The sequence below is a fragment of the Corvus hawaiiensis genome, chromosome 14 (assembly GCF_020740725.1).
Source record: "Corvus hawaiiensis isolate bCorHaw1 chromosome 14, bCorHaw1.pri.cur, whole genome shotgun sequence".
In the NCBI taxonomy this organism is placed as follows: Eukaryota; Metazoa; Chordata; class Aves; order Passeriformes; family Corvidae; genus Corvus; species Corvus hawaiiensis.
In genome coordinates this window covers 15,081,312-15,103,029 of record NC_063226.1, presented here as the reverse complement: position 1 = coordinate 15,103,029, position 21,718 = coordinate 15,081,312, and the positions used below count along the sequence as shown (strand labels likewise).

General features: G+C 43.9%; 1 protein-coding gene across 2 annotated transcripts in view; it reads right to left on the bottom strand.

Moving 5' to 3' along the window:
- The window catches only part of PAK3 (p21 (RAC1) activated kinase 3), a 131,576-nt gene extending 112,119 nt beyond the window's left edge, over window positions 1–19,457 (bottom strand). For both annotated transcript variants that reach the window (XM_048318543.1, XM_048318542.1), the window contains exon 1: window positions 19,236–19,457. The gene's annotated coding sequence lies outside the window, so the exon portion shown is untranslated. The remainder of the gene's footprint in view (window positions 1–19,235) is intronic.
- Between the last annotated feature and the right edge of the window lie 2,261 nt (window positions 19,458–21,718).

Below are 21,718 nucleotides of genomic sequence, written 5' to 3'. Positions count from 1 at the left end.
ATTGCATCACCAGAAGAAGTCACTGATAGAGGACACCAAGAGGCAATATCCCCTGTGGAGACTGGGAGCATCAGGTAAATTCCTTCACTGTGCGCTTAAGTGCTCAGGGCTTATCAGCAAGGCTATGAGGACTGTGTTACCTTGTCAGGAAAGAGTCTGGACCAGCAGGGACAAAAGACAACTGAATCATCAGAACTGAGCTGAGTAAGTAATTTAACAGAAGCCCAGTTAGTTGCACTACATTAGTCACACGGGAGGTTTTCCTCTCACTCCTAGAGCTGGTAGAGAGCACATCTACGTAAGATCTCTGCTGGGATCACACAGCTGGACCCTCACACTACAGACAACCACCAAGACAGACTTATTTTGTAGCCGCCTCCACGCACCTGATGAGATGAATCCAAAGAAAAGTTTAAAGTCCTTAAGGCTCCATCTCTCCCAGAATCCTCCCTCAAGTTTAAGCAATGCTGTAGTTCAGCAAAATGTACAGCATTGGTGTGACACAAACCCTGCCTGCAGTGAGCAGGAGCAGCTTCCCTCCACCCCTCTGCCATGGCTGAACCTCGCCTGAGCCACACAGAAACCCTCTCATGCAGGGAGCAGTCCCCAGCTGTCCTCCCCACCCCTCGGAGGGGCTGGGAAAGCAGGAAATCTTTCTTGATCTTCTGTGAACAAGCCCTCTGTCACAAACCCATATTCCAAGGACCAGGGGGAACAGTAATTAAAGGAGCAAATATGCCCTGGTTTTGAATGTGCAGGTGGCTCAGGGACACAGTCTGGATTTCCAACCAGCTGGCTCATTGTGGGGCAAACAGCTGCTTGATTTGTCAGGCTTCATTGCCTGTCCAGCCCAGCACCAGGCTGCAAATACACTGAAAGAGATTTCCACCAACACATGCGAAACTCAAACTTCTCCCTCAAGTAGGCACATAAGCCATCCCTGTAAATGGGGTCAGTGTTAATTAACCCACTTTAAGCCCCTTTATGCAGAAAAAAGAATACTTTTTGCTTTCTGTGGACACAGAGTTTCATCTGCCAGCTACCACTACGTTGTACAGAACAGCTCTCTTCTTTCACTTGCAGGGAGAGGGGATTTGTGTACCCTCTACATTCAGGAAGATCCCCAGCAAACAGAGAAAGGCCTCCTACAACAGGAGAACATGTAGGTGGAACTATCAGCTTATTTCACTGAAAAACATGAGTACAATTGTGGAAGGAAATGCACTTATTCAGAGTACTCTGTTAGTAAGGTTTTGGCTTGGCACTGTTCACTGAGGGCCTTTTGGGTTTGGTGTATATATATTAATTGGAAAAATGAGCGGGTAGAATATATAGCATGCACCCACAGTAAGGACTCTCTTTACTGCTATTTACACACACACATTTCTATTGTCTTCACTCAAAAACCAAGTCAACTTTTTTACCCATCCAAAGACCTGAAAAGCCCAGAGGACCTGCTGGAAAAAAATGTTTCTATTATAGCACCTTTTAAACATAAAAAGTATCTCAAAGCAAAGACTGAGCATGTGACTTACTAATTTGTTGCCAAAAACTCAAACATAGATCCACATTTCACAACAGTCTTACCTGTAAAAAAATACAAAGAAACAAAATATATGGAGTCCCAAAAATTTATGTTGGGAAATTTCTCCCCTTCTACTTCTGTTTTACAATCTTATGTTATTTTAAAACTACAGAACAGTCAAAGCTTTGAGTGCTTCTGCTCTCTGGTTATTTGCTGGCCTTGAACCTTGAGCTGCAAAAAGACCAAGAAGTATAATTACAGAGAACCATTATCCTTAGATTAAAGTGTAGCAGAGATGCAGCTCTGCCATCCCAGCCTCGAGTGTGCTCAATGAGGTAAACTACACCAGGAAAAGTACAAGGTTCAATCAGTGACCTTGGGGTAAAAGATGGAGTATCACTAACCCCAGCCACTTGAAAATCAAGAGTCAGGATTAAAAATAAATACACACAAACAGCAGTCTTTGGGTTGCGGACAGAGAAAAGTGTCTCCTATTTGGCTCAAATTTCCACTTACTCTTCCATGGATGAGGAGCATAGGAAATTCCTTAAGGGATGCTGAGAGATACCCCTGAATCCCAGAGCTGAGACCTTAAGGAAAACCCCAAACCAGCAACATTTGTAATAAAATAACACTTCAAGATGCAAAATTAAGACTTTGCACCAGTATCCACATACCTTCTTTCCCAAACGAAGAAAAAATTCCCAATTTCCTCAGTTTTACTTCAGAATATTCCCCAGAGAAAGAGCCTTTCTGGCTTCCCCTTGCTATCATGTTGTTTTTCTCTGCTTCACCCTCCCTTTAACCTAATTTGTTCTTTAGATGTAAATCTCAGCTCTCCTAATTTCATAACCAATTCATAATATTTTTACATTAATGTTTTACATTATAAAAGATAGTATGAAGAAGCCTCTACTGTTATTTCTTGTTTCTGCCTAAGAGACCACAATATTGCTTAACACACTGCACATTTACCACGCTATAGGGCAGCTATGGAACAGCCCTGCGTGTGCCATGTATCTGCATTTCTTCTTCCACCCCCAGCTGTGGATGTCTGACTACTGGAGCCCAGGCATGATTTTAATGGGTGGTTTTTATAGGTGTGACAGCTGGAGTAAAGTACTTAGAGCTTGTGAAAATCAGGTCTCTTGGTTCCAAAGCCAACCTGGACATTCAAAAATCATTACTCAGATCCTAAAAAATAATGAGATTGGCTTAGCAATAAAGATGGGTTTAGATATTAAAGGTTTTATTTGCCTTACGGTGTTTCTGCCTTTTGCATCTTCAAGCCTTCTCTTTTTTTTTTTTTTTTTTTTTTTTTCCTTTCTTCCTCAGCAAGAAGAATTAGAAACTGTCTTTTAAATGAAAACAGAGAATCTTCCCATAAATTATCTGACTTCTGGTGCTATGATTTTAGGAAAAATATACCACCTCATCAGATTGATGGCTCATAGAAGTAATTAGCAGTGCATATCCCCATTAGAAGTACATTTTCTTGTACAGGTTTCTTCCAGGTAAAAAAGATATCAGAATTGTCTTCTCTCCTTGTGGCTACTGTTACCCGGTCTGTCCCAGTTATCACAAAGGGGACACTTACGTTCAGTAAACAGGTACATCTGCATTTGGACTTACAAACCTACACAAAATGTATTTCAGAGGAAACCTCTTACACCATCAGAATTGTAACACTCACTTCATGCAGCCTGAAATATTAGGGGATATCCGTGTCCTTTGGTTGTATGAGAGAGACATCAAAGCTCTACTAAATCCACATCTGCCCAAGTTTGGGACACAATGACTACCAAGTAGTGTGAAGCCTGGCTGTTCATGAGGCCTTGATCCAAAAGTTTCCAGAGGTCTGGCGAAAGTCTAAGGCAAGACTTAGCTTTGTATGTTACTCATTTTGAGGGTGGGAGATGAGGGAGCAGAAATTAACTGTATGTATCCCAATCATCAGCAAGTGTAAACCAACTTCGTCCTCCAGCACTCCCATACAAAGCAGGACAAATTAACCCTAAGCTGATAAAAGCCTACCAGACATCAGAGAGGCTGATCAGTAGCACACCATGGATGGACTTGCAAGCTGCCTCTTGAATTAAAAAATGCAAATGATCCTAGAGAGAGGGGGAAATTTTAACATACATTAATATATTTCAGACTTGCCACTTTCTTTAAGTTCCATTGTTGAATTCTTTTCTGGGAGAAGGGGGATGGCAAAGTGACCTATTGGTGTAAATAATCAAATACAGGCTGGGCACGAAGCAAGACTCCATCCACACTTTCAGGATCTCAAACTGGTGTGAAGGTCACGCTTCCGTCTCCTCCCTTATCCTTCAGAAGTGACACCGCTGCACTGCTTAGCAGTAGCCTGGCCAAACGGCAAGATTTGGTGCTGCTACATCACCCTGGAATGAGCACTCAACAGTTTACCAACCTGAAAGCTTTCAAGAACAATCAAGACTGTTTCCAGGTTATTCTTCCTAGTCTACCTCCTTTTCCAAGAAGTTTTCTAAGAAGTAGAGCAGCAACATACCATTACCATGATGATGCAGAGGCCCACAGGCCAGGCATCAGGACTTGGCAGCTCTTTTTTGATGCTTCACTTCCAACACTATAACCAGAGTCAGTTTTGGCTGGAGATGGTATAGCTAAGGACTAATCATGTTCCTACTGAAGTTAATTGAAATTAATTTCCCTATCATTTTCACCTGTGTTGGATAACTTAAGGACATTCAGCTATCAGTGCAATCAGTGATGGAGTCATACAAAGGTGGAGAAAATGGGATGTACAGGCCCTCTGAAAGAAAAATAAATGCAGGAGCAAAGATCATCACAATCCATCCTGCCTGCTTAAGATAATGAGAGACCTACCTTTCTGTAACCTGGTTTGGGAAGAGATATGCACACTCACTGCCTCCCTTTCCTCCCTGAAAACTCCCCATACGGTTCTAATAAGAGTCCCTAGTAAAACAAACTAAACACACACAGCTTTTCAAAGAGGGCATCAATGCCCTAAAATAAATAATCCTTTACACCCTTGTGCATTGCAGCACTTCCTGGGCCTTAGGCAGGGAGAAAACAAGACAAACTGCAGCTGTGAAATATCAAGTAGGACAGGAATGAGAAAACATTCCTTTCTCCTGAGGAAGCATATGCAGAGCTGCAAGCATTTCGATCTACCAGTTTAAATGAGGCCTTGCAAATGAACTGCCTCATACATACAGAGAGCGAGGAAAGAGCTCTTGCTGAGCACATGCAGTACGGACCTGTCAGCGGAAGGTGTCCCAGCAGCACCAGGAGATGAACAGAACCAGCAGGAGGTAAATAGCAGTCCTGTTCTTCCCAGCTCCTTTGCTGTCACTGTTTTATTCAGCTTTCTTCCTTGCCTGTATTCTGCTAGGACCTTTTCTGCTTAGAAAGGAACCATGACTGTGCACAAATGCAAGGATATAAATCACATCACGAGATGTTTCTTAAGGTTTAAATATGTTTTAATCTGCAGGTATAAGGTGAGTACTCATGAGATTTCTGGGAAAGGAGAAGCTGGTGATTGGGAGCACATAATGTTGCTCTCTTTTTCCACCCAACAGTCATCCCAACGTGACCAGGTACCCTCAGCTCAAGTGCTCTATTGGAAGCACCGGTTTTGCACGGTGGGAGGAAGGCACTGCCACTGTTACTGTTATAATCAGTAGCTTCCAAAGCCCACCCACTGTATCTAGCTCTGTGTGATGTCTGAAAAAGCGAGCAAGTACAAGGTCCAACTTCCTAGTGCCAGTTCCTGGTTAACCATGAGGCTTTGGTTTCCAACTGGGACATTGTGCCAAGCAGCAGCAAATGTCACTGTGTTTAGAGAGAAGGAGAGATGGACAGTTTTCCAAAATATTTGTGTAACACTGATATCTCAGCATCTTAAAATACCTACCTAGGAACCAAGTACCTTGTTCAGCTTAGATCAAGTCAGAAATACAAAAATAATTGTAAGCAAAACTGAGCCACTGTCAGCATTCAGTGTCTCTGAGAGTCATCCCTGTCCTCTGGCCTCCTGAACTGTCCTTCCTATAACAAGGGAGCAGAAGACAACCAGTATCTGCTGACAAGGGAACAAATGGTATATACTGTGGCAGTAAGTTAAGTTAACTCAGCTTGAAGGAAACAATATTAGGCATTCCAAAAGCTAATAATTACACTCTCCCTAACTAAAGTTGTCACTCTAGAGAGTCTTGCACAGAAGAACCAAGACTTGCTCATTGCAGTCCTGCCACCTCTGAATATATCTCTTCTCACAATTTATTTCTAACTTCTTTGGACACAAACTTTCCCTTGCTGTTGTTTGTGTCCAAGTATAAACAGGGCCTTTTTGAAGATGGAGACTTCCAGGCTGTGATAAAGGCTTGGAAGCATTGCCGCAGTCTCTCCAAGAGCTTACGCATCCTTTGCAGAGATGTTATTTCACAACTTTTCAAGCACCTCAATAGATTTTGACAGATACCCCTATACCTCATGTAAGCACCAGCATGCTAACAGGACTATTTTTCCTACCCAGTCAACAATGAAATTATAAGGAACACTGCACTGACATGTGCAAACACCAACTCTTAATTTCTAACAATAGTTGCTTCTGGCCATTTCTGATTTCCTTCACTTACCAGAACCTAGATGTTGCTGTCAATTGTCTTCCAATGGAGTGGCACATGTTACTTCTAGGGAAGAAACTAAAAACATATTTCAAAAGTGTTCAATCAACCCTGTCAGTATCATATCTCTCAAGAGAAGAATCAAGTAGGAACACCAGAACTCAACTTGAAAGGTTTACTGTTTCACACCTTGTACTGCTATAATTATCAGAGTGTACAGGCAAGGTACAAGCACAGCAGAATTTTTTGGCCAACCATTAAAAGAGATTGGCACCCCAGATGATAAACAATTCATTAAGTCTCTCTGCTGTGCCTTTACACACACCCTGCATATACTCTTCAGTCCCAGTTTGTGTGAACTGAAGGTATTACATACAAGACCTGATAAGAAGACAACTATTTTGCTTCATGGCACTTGCTTCAAGTTTCAGTAATTCAGTGCCTTCTACAGTGAGTTGAAAACAAACCTATTGTGGTATTTTCATGCAGCAGAATCATTCTGAAGCATCATCCACATTTAAATGGGAGTCTTTCCAACCAGGACATGCAAACCCAGTTATTATTGCACTAAGCTGAGATGTGACAGATTCAAACACTAGTCCCTGATGTGAAATGAAATTATCCTGACAGATCAGGGACTTTGAACCCCTCATACCTGGTTCAGTGCTTGCACTAGCTCTGCATGTGTCTCTAGGACCACATTCATAAGCAGATGCACCTACATGCTGAACAACTTCCATGTGTGCAGCTGGCAGAGCAGCAGGGCAGCAGCCCCTGTAACAGCCTGGCAATGCCCCTCTGGTCGGTAAGGGCCCTACTTCACAGAGATTTGATCATTCTCAATCACTGAGAAATTGAAGAGTAACCAGCTATCTGTCTGTAATCATGTCTTACATACTCAGGTCTCTGCCCAAGTTCAGCACTTCAGCTGAGAAGAGCCAAAGGGGACATCGTTGTCAGCTTTCCCCTCATTATTCTGTAGAATGTCACATCTCCCCTTTCTTCACCTCTGTTTTACACCTGCATTCCACTAAGACAGTCTCCTAAACAAGAACCCAGAAAGTAAGGAAGATGGATTCTGTGATTCTATTACCCAGAGTGATTTCTAGGACAACCTTCCACATCCAAATGTTCAACTTCGTCCTCAAGATACAAATATTTTCTCCTCTATGCATGTCTCAGCATGTCTCAATTCCTTCTAGATTTTACAGCAAAAACTATTGAAATACAGATTCACCAGAAACTTTATGGAGTGCAAACACATATTGTTACCCTCCTTTCTAAAATATACACATAATATGAGATCCACCTCTGCTGAATTTCACTTGATCTTGACACAACTTACATGAATGCTGACACCAAAAAGAAGCCTACTCTTCATTGTCTTCATTTCAGGGAAAGAGGTCCAGCTTTGTATTTCCAGTGCTTTCAAAATAAGCAAATGACAGTACTGAAGAACTCTGCTGGCTCTGCTGTATTCTCAAGCACTGGAGACAGGGATGGGAAAGAACCAGCACCTTTCACAGTGTAATTAACTCTCATTTTCTCTGGCCCTGGAGTGCTTGTCTCCTTCACCCATAACTGAAAGAAACAACAGAAAGCTCTGTAGGCAAGGGAGGGGACAAAACCAGCTGCTGAAAGTTGTTCTCCCTGTTGGCTGCATGGCTTATTAGGTAACTGGTTAATTTTTTTTCCTCACAGAGGTCATCATAAATAAATTCTGCATACAGATCAAGTTGAAATGGGGCAATCAGGAGAGTCACACTCTAACCCCCAAAATTACACTCTCATGGGATTACCCAACAGCCTTGGGGGACCTGTTCCATGCCCATTCTGCCATAAAACACTCTTTCACTGCAACACCACAAAAAGCTTGCCATCAGCTGAGACCACAGGCTGTCACATTTTTCACCATGGCCTCACTGCCTCCCCACACCCTGAACACCTCCAGTTCCCCCTGTACCCCCACTGTGGGCAGTTTGGGGCTGAATCTGGCACAGCCCCAATGCTCCCAGAGCTGGTACAGGCTTGGGGACCCAGGGCACAGCATTAGCCCTGCTTCCCTCACCTGGGAAATGGAAGGAAGCCAAGATTCTATGTCCTATAGGAGGCAGTGGACTGGTTGTCAACTCAGGAACTGCCCAGCACGCCTGACAGGGATGAAGCAGGAGATGTGCAGGTTCTGAGCTTTGTGTGCTCTGCCTCTTTTGAGACTACAGGCCCAAGCAGCAGGGCAGGAGCACGTGGCTTGCTGGCTACCAGCTGAACTATCTTGACTTGTACTTGGGGCTCCTGACAATGAGCAATGTAAGTATTCATGAGAATTGTTTTCTAATTAGCCATGCACACCAAAGGAAGAACCATATAGCTAATAAGCACAAACAGAATCATCATTAGATGAGACTTTATTAGGTACTTACAACTGAGATTGTAGCCATTTGTCTTGACAATAAGCTTAGACAAAACTGATGCATGGTGTCCTTTAAATCTCAACTGGTTTAATTAGACTAGTTGAGGATATTTGATAACCCAACCCTTTAGTCCCTCAAAAATAATCACACTGTATGTCCTATTTATTAATTTTGATTTATATCAAGATACACTTCTGTTTCTCTAGGGGGCATTTACAAAAGTTAAAATGCAGAGCCAGCCAATAAATCCATCCAGTACATAATGAAATGACCTTCCAAGGAAGTAAAACCCCATCACCCTGAAAAGCCAGAGAGGCCTTTGTTGTATTTGCTGAAGGTAACTCCAGCTTGAAAGATGGCATCTCTGCCTGAGAGGTTGGAAAAAGTGGTGGCTATCATGTTTGAGTGTATTATTAAAAGTGACAGTTATCTCTGTATGCTTACAATTGGAACTTCTGATTTCATAGACTATAACAAATGCACCACTGCTGTTCTGGATGGCCTAGCATTAATAAAGCAAACCAATTTTGAATGCCCAAGGCCAGGACCTCAGGGACAGCAGATGGTGCCCAGGATACCCATTCTCACATTAGCATAAGAATGGTACAGAGTGGGTCACAGATTGCCTTTAAGCAAGCTTTCCCTTGTCCACAGAGTCTCTGCTTCCAAGCAAACGAGACAACAGCATTGTCTGGGATTTTTAATTTAGGTAATCGGTGCTTCATTACATAAAATGTATTTCACAAGCAAGCCAAGCAATAAAGAAATCTATTTCCTTTGTAACTACTTGCACTCCATAAGCCCCTTATTCAAACTTTGCACATACAACAAAAGGAAATGAGCAGTCCTTGTTCATATATGTTAAAACACTTTGGACAAATTACTTAAGAGTTCCTAAAATTAGACTTTCTTTTCCCTAAAATTGCTTCCAATTTTCTGTGTAATTACAGCTGTAATTTCTTGTAAGCACAAATGGCATATACATTGATTTCCAACTTGACTCTCTCATTGAGAATCAGAATAAATACCAAATAGAAAATTGGAAACTGTGCCCCAAATTCTTTAAAAAGGGTATGAAATCCACATGCTCACCTGGATTCAAAATTAAGACTGTCCTGATCTTAAAAGAGGCAAAACTTCACTCCATTCCTAATTTAAGCCTCAGAGTTAAGTAAAAAGCAGCCAAGGACTGGACTCTCCAGAGAGAAGTTCAGAGCGAGACTTGGGATATCATATGCAAACTTTCATGAGATATTTTGTCCTTTCTAGAAAAGTTCCACTTTAAATAAAGTCTCCCAGAATATGTGTTTGATATCTTAACATCAATAATGAATGAAGTCTATGTGTTTATATGTCTGTCTTCGTGGCTGACTTAACTCAGATTTCTGAAATAATAAATTAATAATTAATTTCTGTTTTCTGAAAATATGACTCTGTATTCATCATATTTTGAGCCCCTTGGACAGGGATCCTCAGCTGAGTTTTTTTCCTGGCTGTTTATTAACCATCAAGAGGATGCTTTAACTCCGCTCATCATATGCATCAGTCAAATCAAATCTGGAAAAACCTAGAGGAAGAACCTCATTTTTGAAAAAACAGGAAGCAAATTAATCGAGAGATTCCCTACTACCTCACAAGCTCTCTGCAAGAAAGATACAGAAGAGCAGAGATAATTTCTTCTTTTTTTGCCTCCATCTGAGAAACAGGAAGAAAAAAAAGGGGGTGCTACTTCCACTCCCAAACCTAAAGGATTAAAGAGGAGTTAATCCACACAGATATCGTGTGCCCACATACCTCTTCCTTATCACTGCACTTACTCTAGAAAATTGCAATCATGGCTTCACCTGCTTGGATCCCCCTTCAGATCCCCATGATGGGAACTTCTGAAGCAAAGACTGGTGTTAAAAATCTGCAAGGTGTCCAATAGATGGTCAATCTCATTCCAAGTCAAAAGTGCAAAGCTCCAGTGGTGACAGTGCCAGGGATTCCCTAGAACAGATCTTGGCAGGCTCAGCAAGCCTTTAGCTTCCCAAGCTGTTCTCCAAAACAAGCCCGACGAGGAGCTAGCAAAGGCAAGTCACTCCACACCACAGGCCCACCCCAGATTCCAGACATGGTTGATGGTAAGGCAGCTGAGAATTACAGATTTACACACAACACATACTGGCATAAGGAACAGATGAAAATCTTTTGTTGATGTTGCTGTTCTTGTTTCTCATGTAACAGTTTTCATTCCCTAAAGCCAATGTACTAATTACCAACTGAAAATAAGTCATCTAATCATCTTACTTGAATAAATACCTCTGGAGCTTGACTGGAAAATTCAAGAAGCCATATCTGGGCAGTTAAAGCAAATAACTATTTCAGTATCTTGATCAGCACGTTTCCTTCTCTATGAACTACTGGAAAATGATTAATTCTCTAGAAACTCTATGGAATTAAGGAAAACTTTTGAATAAACTGGAGGATATTTTGGGTCACAAGATCACTGGACTCCACAGAATTAGGAGGGTCCTTTCCTAGATGAGGTGTTCAGAAGGTGGCTGAGGATTTTGTAGTCGATAGGTGAAATATGAAAAAACACCAAGGGCAGGGACTAAAAGCTGGTTCCTCATGTAATCTTGAGCAGAGCTGCTTAGGTGTTGGGACCTAGGGCTTATTTTTCTGAACTGTTTGGCTTCAAGAATTTCAATTTTCATTGAACTTCCTTCCAATCAGATACTTCTGGGGATGGAATTTCTAAAAATTATACCAAATGGCAATTTACAATCTTGCCACTGGAACGTGGCCCACTCTGCTTAATACTCAGCATTGTTTAACAGAGAGAAGATGTAAATCTAGCAGCATTTCTTGGCTCTACCTTTGGGGGAAGAACTTTCCACTGTTGCAGGTGTCGCCTAAGTGGTGAAGGTGAGCAGAAGCGAGGCAGTAACTTGTGCTGGAGGGGAAGTGTCATCTCCTCCTGTCAGTGCTAAGACCTCTCACACTCGTCACAGAGTGAGAATGAGTGAAGGAAGGAAGACAAACACAAACATTACAGTAAAACACTACATATAGATATTACTCTGCTTTTGTGGTGGATATTTATAGCCAGAGCTGGGATGTGATTGCAAAAGTATTATTTCAAGATGATCTCTAATATCTAATTTATTCTTCTCAGATTCTGTTGGGGTGGTCTACAGAAAAAACCCACACTGCAGCCAAAGCACTGCAGGCAAGTGCTGAATGTTCTGTATAAAAATAAACAGTTTCTTGCCTGCAAATCTGCTCTCCATCATATTTCTCATCTTTCACTCCTCAGTTCCCAAGATACTAGAATTTCCTCAGTTCTATGGTTACCTAGAGTTTTCTCATGGAGACAAGCACTGAACACATAATGAAGAAAACAAACAACAGTCAAAAATCCCCTAAAAACAACCCTTCAGCTTATTATTCCCTTATTCTTCCTGTGCAGGCTCAGACCTAAAGACACTACAGCCCCTGCTGGGGAGATCAGTGGTAAACATCGTTAGCTGTTAGCAGAGGAAAAATCTTAAAATAAACAGTTCTTCAAGGTATAATTTTTCCCCTGATAAACATTAAGGAGGGGCAAAGCCAACAGACCTCTTTATCCCCCTTCTTCATTAATTAATAATATAAGCACTAACCTGAAAATGAAAATGGACAGTTTTTTTGATCCTATGGGAAAGTCCCAGAAAACAGGCAAAAGGCTCTTGCCCCATTTGTCACATGGCTGCCACGATTTGCAGGTGGTACGGCAGAAATGAAATCCCACACTCTGATGAAACCTCATGTGGGCATGTGCTCTCCCAGTGCACTCTGTGCTGGACAATGGCCTGGGCAGACACCTGTCTTAAGTGCCTTTCTGACTATGAAAGAGGAGGATATTCCATTTCAGTTCTTGCAGCTATTAAGGAGTCCCAGTGAAATAGTCATTAAAGACCTGCCAGGCCAAAATGTGCTGCATTTACGGAGCTTTTATATGATTTGCCTCTAGCTGTCTGTAAAGAGTGAGAATGATACATAGCATCCTTTTTACAGAGATCTCAAAGAGATAAATAAAAATAGTTTTCTATCTGGAAGATGCAAAGTGCAGGGAGGTTAAGTGAACAATCCAGTCTCTCACGGCAGGACAAGAACCCAAATCAGCTGATAATAGTCCTGTGACCTCAGCACTAAATGGGGATCTTCCTGTACTCACAGCCTCTTTCTCAGATAAGTTTGTCCTGCCAATGTGTACTCCAAAGAGTACCACAGGTCTGGGAGTCCTGCTATAGGAGCTTGTGTGGATGAGCAGAGAAAGTTCCTTCAGTAACAGGCTTTCCAGGGCTTCTTCCAGAGGTCAGCGATCTTACCGCCTTGTTTGGTTCTGGGCTCTTCCTGACTTTTAATTAATCTGAAGGATTTGATTCACTGTTACTCAGCAATAAACTGTTTTCCTTAAAAGGGCTAATCAAATTTTGATGAGGCCCTTGAGCAATGGGAAGATTGATTAAATACATTAAAGGTTAGGTGTAGAGCAAACCTAAAGATCAGGGCATAAATTCCTGTTGAGTTCAATAGAATTATGATGGGTATTTCTACACATATCTTTTCCCACTGCTCTATCCCATATTTTTATGTATTTGTGTAACCACCCCAGCATCCTGAAAGAGGGAAATGGTAACCTCTCCCATGTTTTGTTTAGCTCCACGCCCTACATGTTTTGAACTACTTAACGTGGCAGAAAAGCTGCAGTGTCACAGCCTCTTCCCTGCCAGTCAGCCCTGTGCTGTACATTCACCCACAGGCAGGATGAAAGGGATGTTTTTGATGGCAACATCTGGAAGGTGGGCAAGGAAGAGAGGTTGTCCTGCAGACATTCAGGAGTGACCACCTGTGTGTGAAATAGAAGCTCTCAGCAATGTTTTACTGATGGTGCAGACCTGAACCCCCCACTTGAATACTTACGTTCTTAGCAATACTTGCTTTCTTACTCCCCAAAATCTTCAGCAGTGAAGATGCTGCATCCTCTCTAGGTAGCCTGTTGTAGAATTTAGCATCACTGCTGCTGGAAAGCATCCTTGAATTTATAAAGATAAACTTCTGAAAAACATATTGATCTGTGTGCTGATCTATGAAGGCAAGAAAATGAGCTACAATGTGGGGAAATGGACTGGCCAGCAAGTTCCTATCATATGGTCTTTACACTGTCACCTGAGCTGCCCAGGACAAGTCATATCAGGCTAGAACAGCAGAGTAGGTGACCTTCAGACCTACTCTAATATTGCAGTCCTTATGCTACCACAAAAATACAACATTCACACCAACTGCCAGACAGCAGGTCAGTTTTTCCAGCTGATCCTGATTATGTAAGAGACGTTGTTTGATTATTGCTCTCTGCTAACCTCTGCATAAATCAGCCATTAAGAACTAGAACAGAAATTGTTACTGAAAATTCAATCAGTGCTTCACTGATTTTTTAATACATTTTTTAATGTATGAAATATGTAATATTTTAATACCATATGTATATCAAAGTGCATTAACCTGCTTGAGCCTATTGGAAAAGGTTTTATTAACAAACTCCGTACAATCTAACAACAACATAGGAGAAAGGAGCAGTGGTCCAGGACATGGGAGGGATGGCAAAAGTTAAATACAAATTTCTCAACTTCAGAAGTCATAAATGGTGTATTTCATTATTTCACCTACAAAGGTGGTTTTATCTCCTACACAGTTTAATTTCCATTTTGCTTTGGCTGACACATGTTCATAGAATCATAGAACCACAGAATATCCTGAGTTGAAAGGAACCCACAAGGATCATCAAGTCCAACTGGCCCTGCCCAGGACAACCCCAGTAATCCCACCATGTGTCTGAGAGCATTCTCCAAATGCTTCTTGAGCTCTGTCAGGCTGGTGCTGTGACCACTTCCCTGGGCAGCGTGTTCCAGTGCCCAGCCACCCTCTGGTGAAGAACCTTTTCCTAATATCCAACCTAAACCTCTCCCGACACAGCTTCATGCTCTTCACATGCTCTTCCAAATCTCTTGTTTATGAGGCCTAGTGACATGTGAGGCCAGCACAGGTGATCCATACCATTCCCTTCCCTTTCCTTTTCCTTTCCCTTTCCCTTTCCCTCTCCCTTTCCCATTCCCTTTCCCATAGAAATCTGTAACTTCCACTGTGTTTGATGCTCATGGTCACAAGCTGCCTTGCAGATAATCCTGCTACTCGATGGTGCCCAAGGTTTGAAATTCGGAAAACTGCTGATACTGGTCAGTGACTTTGCTTGGGACACACTTGGTATCAGGGAAGGAAATGTCTTATGCCATACAAATATGACAGGATGGATCCACCTCAAAACCAAATTAATCCCTTAAAAGAAAAACATGCCAATGAATGGGTTTCATGACTTGAAACTGCAAGAGGCTCATGGAAAACCCCAGAAGTAGAGAAGGAGACACATTAATTCAGCACTTCATCCAGTCCAGTAACACAATCCGCAGTCTGTCACATAAGGCTGCATTCAAAGGCAGGATTTAGGAGACAGGTTCATTGCAAGGCTACAGCTGTGCCAATCTTAACTTCACATCAGAGTAAACCACATGGTGTAAACCTTAGGAAGCAGCTATGAAAAGGCCCTTTTCACATCTCTTCTATCCTCGCTCTCTATCTACCTTTTTATGCATATACCTTTACCTACCAAGAAGGTACAGAAGATGGAACCAGACTCTTCCAAGAGGTGTACAGTGAAAGGTAACAGACACAAACTGAAACATGGGGAATTCTGATTAGACTTTTTTTTCATGAGGATGGTCAAACATTGAAATTGCATCAGAGAGATTGTAGGATCTCTGTTTTTGGAGGTAGTGCTAATTTAACTGAACCAAGTCCTGAGTAACCTGCTAAAAATTGGTGCTGTTTTGAGCTATATTTGGACTATACCAACCCCACAAGTCACATCCATCCTAAATTATTCTATGATTTTTCTTAGGTAAATTTAGAATCATACTGTAGGGCCTTATTAAATATTAATATATTTCTATAATACTTAAACTCACCCTCTGCACTGATTAAGAATGGAGACAGGCTGCCAGTACTCAGCAGCACCCACAAAATACCCAAAAGGGCCAGCACCCACAACTAGAGAGTTCTACACTTAGAAACCCCCTCCAGTGTACTTGAAGAACACTTCATCCACTGTGGTCCCAGTGTGTCCATGGAGATGCTATACATACCGTGCTGTGCTCGACAGACCTGTGACTATGGACCACTGGTTCCATAGTGAAACCTTGTAGAATATGATGCACTGAAAGAAAGATTACTGGGGAGTTTTCAAACGAAAAAATCCTTTAGGATCTCAAAATGTATCTTATTCTATCTGAAGAGCTAAGGCTTCAACTAGGAGGATAATTTCAAGGCACTCAGTCTTAAGAGAGCGCTGTGAGAGACTGGGAGTATTTACATATACTGAAACGATGATTTAAAGTGATATCTGTTGATGCCCAAAGGTATTTTTGGGCCCATACTTTCTTCAATGACTGTCTGTTTTTATGGAGTTGTTTGCCAACTACTGACAATCTGTTTAGAAATATCAGGGAACGTGAAATCTAGAGGTGTATCAGTGTGTGAGCGTCCACTCCAAAACCTCTGTGAAAATAACCTTCAGGGATGGCAATCAGCCAGAGATGCAGTTTGAAGCCAGCTAAGATAAGAATAAATATTCATGGCAGCTAAGGATTTTGCATTTAATACCATTCTGCTAATGCAGATAAATATTCAGATTTCCCTGGCTTCTGGAGAGTAAACCCAGTTTAAAAGAGAAATCCACACAACAGCATTCAAATAACATTGCAACTTCTGGTAAGGCTTTTGGGGGATGTGTTATCCTAGTTTTTACAGACTAATTTGAAATCTCAGCAATTGAAACATCTACGTCAGACAACAGACGCAGTAAGATTCATGCTCTGGATCACTGCTGCCTATGGCAGGGGGACGGCCCTAGCTGTACCATACTGTTCAGCACTGTGCCATACTTCTATCTTTCAGGGCTGTACTTCATTCACAGGTAAAGCACCTCTCACTTATTTTCACATCTTTGCAACAAATAGTATAATCCAAAGTTAATATTTTACTACTTTTACTCCTACCCACTTGTCCCTGTGCTAGGGCAAATGTTTCTGTGGTATAAACCCCAAGCTCACAGCTGAGTGTAACTGACTCTGAAGTGATGGTTACCTTCACAAGACTCAGTTTTTACAGGAAAGATACACAAATGAATTAGACTTAACCATGCTATTGTAGCTGTCAACCGTATTACAGCAGCAGATCTACATAACTGCCTAACCAGTTAGGGCTTTCTTCTCCAGCTGACCAAGAAACCAGAGTTACATCCTGTCCCCACCACAAATTCAAGTCACTTCACAGGCAGAAGAGATCTCAGAAGAAATTATTCAAAGGGAAGCAGAATCAAAGAAAATTATTTCCCTTCCTCTGCAGATTCACAAGCAAAAGAGAAACTGTGTTCCTCAGCCCATTATTAAAATTCTTTGCAAGTAACCACACCATGAGACACTTGCACCCCAGCTGAATGCTACGCGAGGCTGTGACTGCAGGACCACTGAGAAGTCACTCCACTTCCTCACATATAAGTTAGGAGCTTAATTCACATGCTTCAGAACATGAACTTTAAACTGTTTTCAACACACCTTCAGTCTTCATGAAAGGAAATGAGCAAGATGACAGATAGACCAGTAGTTTGTGTTTTTCATGAAACAGCTCTCAGACCACATTAGCTCACTGCTTCTCATTCCTTCTGTGCCATACCTTCATTTCTGGATATCTCTCTAGACTCAACACTCACACTTTCTCTTCCCTCTTCCCTCCTGTGACAGTAGTTCCTGTAAAAGGTTCAGAAAGGAGGGCAAGTAGCTCCTAAACAACTCTAGCTGTCACACTTCTGGCTGAACAAAAAGGGGCAAGAAGAATGGAATTGGAAGGGGAAGTAGAGGCACAGGGCAATGAGAGGCCAGGGTTTTTTCCCCAGTCTTACACTAGTCTTAAGCAAATCACTTCCCTTATACACTGCTATACATTAAAGTAATATTAAATTGTGGAGGCCACTGGCAGGATTTCCAAAGTACAATGCTCAGCTGCCAGTATACAGGTTTGAGGCATCAAAGCACTCTGGAATTCAAGGTGTTCAGCTCTCTTAGACATTAAACACAAATTTAAAAAGAATGAAGATAAATACAAACAGAATCAGCATACTTATGATCCCTAGTTTAGAAGTTACTTTCAACATCAGAGCTATTGGAATAGCCTTGCCCATCCTGCTCATCAGCCTCTCTTCCTTTTAAAAGTATACCAGAGAGCACAGCAGTCAACACATTTATCTCTCAGTTAACATATACTTATCCTAACCTTTGCATGATCCTGCGAATTCTCACTCCAATGAGAATGACTTGAAGACATACAGACCACAGGCTTCACCTTTGTGAAGAAAACTGTTAACATGTGGGCGTGCAATTAGAGCAGTTACTTCTTTAAAAAGAATGGAAAGAGTGTTCCAGCAGCCAGTAAGTCATCCCTGATGGGACTTCTGTCACCGTTAGAGACTTTGCTGCAACAAAGTTTCTCCAGGATCTCAGCGCTCACTATCTCTGTTGGAGAGTACACCCAGAGTCTGCCGAGCGAGAAAATGCTGCACAGAAGTTACAGTAACAGGACAGAGAGGAGCTCTGCACCTGACCCAAGGGGAGGATGTCTAATTTAACCTTCGGTCTTGTTTCAGTAGAAGTCCACAGTGCTCATCTCCACTTCTAATATTGTATTTATCATTATCAATCTCTTAAACTGCTCAGCCAGTTGATGGTGATCCCTTAAACTAGGGCATCAGATCCAAACCGGGAATGGCTAGACAGGCGGATGGATTATGGCACTGGCAAGATTAGGAGTTTTAGGCTGTGACTGGCTTCAAAGGCAGCCCGTTCCAATCACTGTCCTCCTGTGAGTCTGCAAGTGACTCGTGTAAAGACACTCAAGACCATCCCGCTGAGCCTCCAGATTAAAAATAACAAGACAAAAGTTGGGAAATGTTTAATATGTGAAAAGCAACTGATCTTAAAATATTTGAATGGCAAGTCCCTGAACGTGCATCTGGCATGGGAAGGTGCATCTCTGGCACTCAACTCGGCCCAGCGGACAAGCAGCCTGGCTCGCCGGTGGCTCACACGAGGAGCCTGCAGAGCCCTTGGCCTCCCCCCCTTCCCGCCCCTCGCCAGGCTCCCCGTGCCTGCCTGCAGCGCCAGCCAGCAGCGCGGCATCCCGGTCCCGCAGCATCCAGGCCCAACCGGCACCGCCGGGCACATGCCAGAGCCTTTTCCATGGAGCCAGTTTTCCCTGGAGCCTCAAACTAACCAGACCCCCAGCCAGAGGACAGGGTTCGGGGCGGTTACAAGGCACAGATTTGGGAACTTCCGAAGAGAGCCGGGTGCTGACAAAGAGCAACGGCTCTCCCCAGCCCCCCGCAAGCTGCAGCCTCGCACGGACCCCGGCTGGGCTTTGTTGCCCGGCTGGCTGGCTGCAGGGGACCGCGGGCTGCCAGGAGCCCGCCCAGCCCCTCCGCCCAGGGCACAGCCGTGCCGGGCACGCTAGGTACAAAGGCAAAGCACAGACCTTCTCCCTGGCCTCTCCGCGGGGAGGCTGCGCTTGTCCTGCCGGCCGCGGCCGCGGTGCCGGCGGGGAGATGGGGCCGGCCGCGGTGCCTCACCGGCTCCACATCGATCCGCCCTCCGGCAGCCTCGCTGCTCTGCTCTCCACCCCCTCCTTCCAGGGGGACAAAAACGGAGATGGGGGGGAACCTTTCTATTATTATTATTCTAATATATTGTGGGGGCTTGTGGTTCCTGCAGCCAGGCGGAAGTGAACCCGCTTTCGCCCCCCTCCTCCTTCCGCGATGCTCCGAGGCTGGATGCGGGCGGCCCCCGCAGCCGGGGATCCGCTCCCGGGGCTCGGCTACCTGCAGCCCCCGGGCGGCAGCGGCGTCCCGGTCCCTTGGTCCCCGGGCGGGGTGGGAAAGCGGTGCCGTCCCCGAGAGGCAGAGGTTACTTGAGAGGCAAAAAGTGGCGAATAATTTTCTCCACCCCAGTGATGGGCGGGCTGCCCGGTGCCCGCCGGGGTGCGCTCGGCGGCCCCAGAGCCCGCTGAAGGCAGCGGTGCCCTCAGTGACGCTCGGTCACGGCACTAGAGGAAAGGCTATAAAATGCAGCGAAATACACGTGTCCGCTGGCTCCGTAGTGACATCCCGCGGTGCGGGGACACTACTGCCGGTGGCCGGCTGAACCTGGGGCTTACTCAGGCCCCCGGAGCTTTGCGGGGTTACGCGTGCCCGCGGGCTCCGTCCGGAGCAGCCGCGCACGCAGCCCGGAGCAGCGCCGGGGGTTCCCGCAAGGACCCCAATCACCATCAGTGGCTTGGTTTTAAACCAGCCTTCTGCCGAGTGCCGCTGCAGAGCTGCGCTGCTCTCGGGCACTGCGGGGATTTGTGCCTTATAAACGCGCCCCATCTTCCACAGAACGCCAGAGAGCAACGAGGGCTCTCAACGAGCTAAACTGTGCCGCTGGCTTCCTGCCTAGGCTGAGGAGCAGAGAGACACCAAATGAACATCCATCTAACTAAGGCAAATGTTAATTTCTTAATTCAGCATGTGCTGTCATGCTGAATCAGACTTGCAGAACATCTCCCTTAACCAAGAGGCACAGCAGAGATGAGGTGGTGAAACCCTGTCCATCCCTAAGTCTTAGCTACTCTAGAGAACTCTGCTATCCACCTTTCCGGTCACACAGCACAATGGGATGCTCTGGTGGCCTGTGGCAGAAAAGACAGTGAAAAAGACCTGAACTCATGGACCAAAACACCACAACCTGCCCATACACAGGAGGAAAGGGTGAAGTCAGCACTCAGGCACAGCTGAGCTGACTGGATTCCAGCTTACAGGATGCTACTAGTAATGAGGACTTGGTGGCATCAACCTACAAATGTCTCCACAGCCCCTGGCAAGCTTGGTTAGATCCATGCCACCACGCTTATGAAGCTCAGATTGCCTGGACCAGAAAGATGAAGGCTAGCCTGGGCAGGCCTGAACACACAGCAACTGAAACTCCTGATAATTGTTCTGTGGCATGTGGATGCAGGTGGTAGATGGGTTGTAAAAGGCTCTTCTAAACTCTACTACAGGAGTAACTCATATCAGATGGTGGACATGTTCTCAAGAAATGACTGGGACACTCTTTACTGAGATCTCTGTTGTCCCCAGAAGCCAACTGCTCTCAACATCATGGTAGAACTTAAACTCTGTAAAATTCTGTCTTGTGGGAACAGTGAAATGGTCAATGAAGATGATACCTCTTCGGTCTGGTGTCTTGTTTAGAACCTGCCATTCTGGACTGTGCAGATTCATCTCTTCTCAGTTTTGTGTTAAACATTTCCTTCACATCCCAACAGCAGCAGAGTTGCTTAGTCAGCTGCTGCTGTCTCACAGCCTTAGGGTGTCTGTGTCCTCCACATTGCCACTGGATGGTTGAACAACCATGTCAGCAGAAATGCCCTCTTCCAGATGGGACTGGCCAGAAGATTGCACCTCATCCTAAGGAGTGCACGCCTGGACACACTGGTGCATAAACTGTGTCTTGCAGCTTAATTACTGAAATTCTCTGTGCTTTGAAATAAACCACAGCAGGTGTAAAATACAGAAGATGTCTGCTTAGCAAAGGAGAGCAGTGTGCTTTGCTCACCCTAGATTCCTACTAACTGCAGACTTTGGTCTTCTTTTCTGATATTCAAAGCCCTTAATAATCTTCCACAGCCAGCTCCTGCTGGAGCACTGCCACCATTGACCAAGGGGTGAGAAAAGACTGTGGGAGTTTCATATTTCCCAGGCAGTATTTCTGCACTGTGAAACTTACTTTGCCTCACAGAGATAGAAATAACCCAGATCTGAATGCAGTCAGAAGCAAATGCAAAACTTCCCCCCTGAGCTTCATTTCTTCACACACAATCATGCAAAGAACGCTAGTACCCAGCCCAACAAATCCAAGCCTATGAACTAATAGCTTGCTATTCCTCTTAGCGGCTAGATAGAAAGGTGGAGAAAGAAAGGC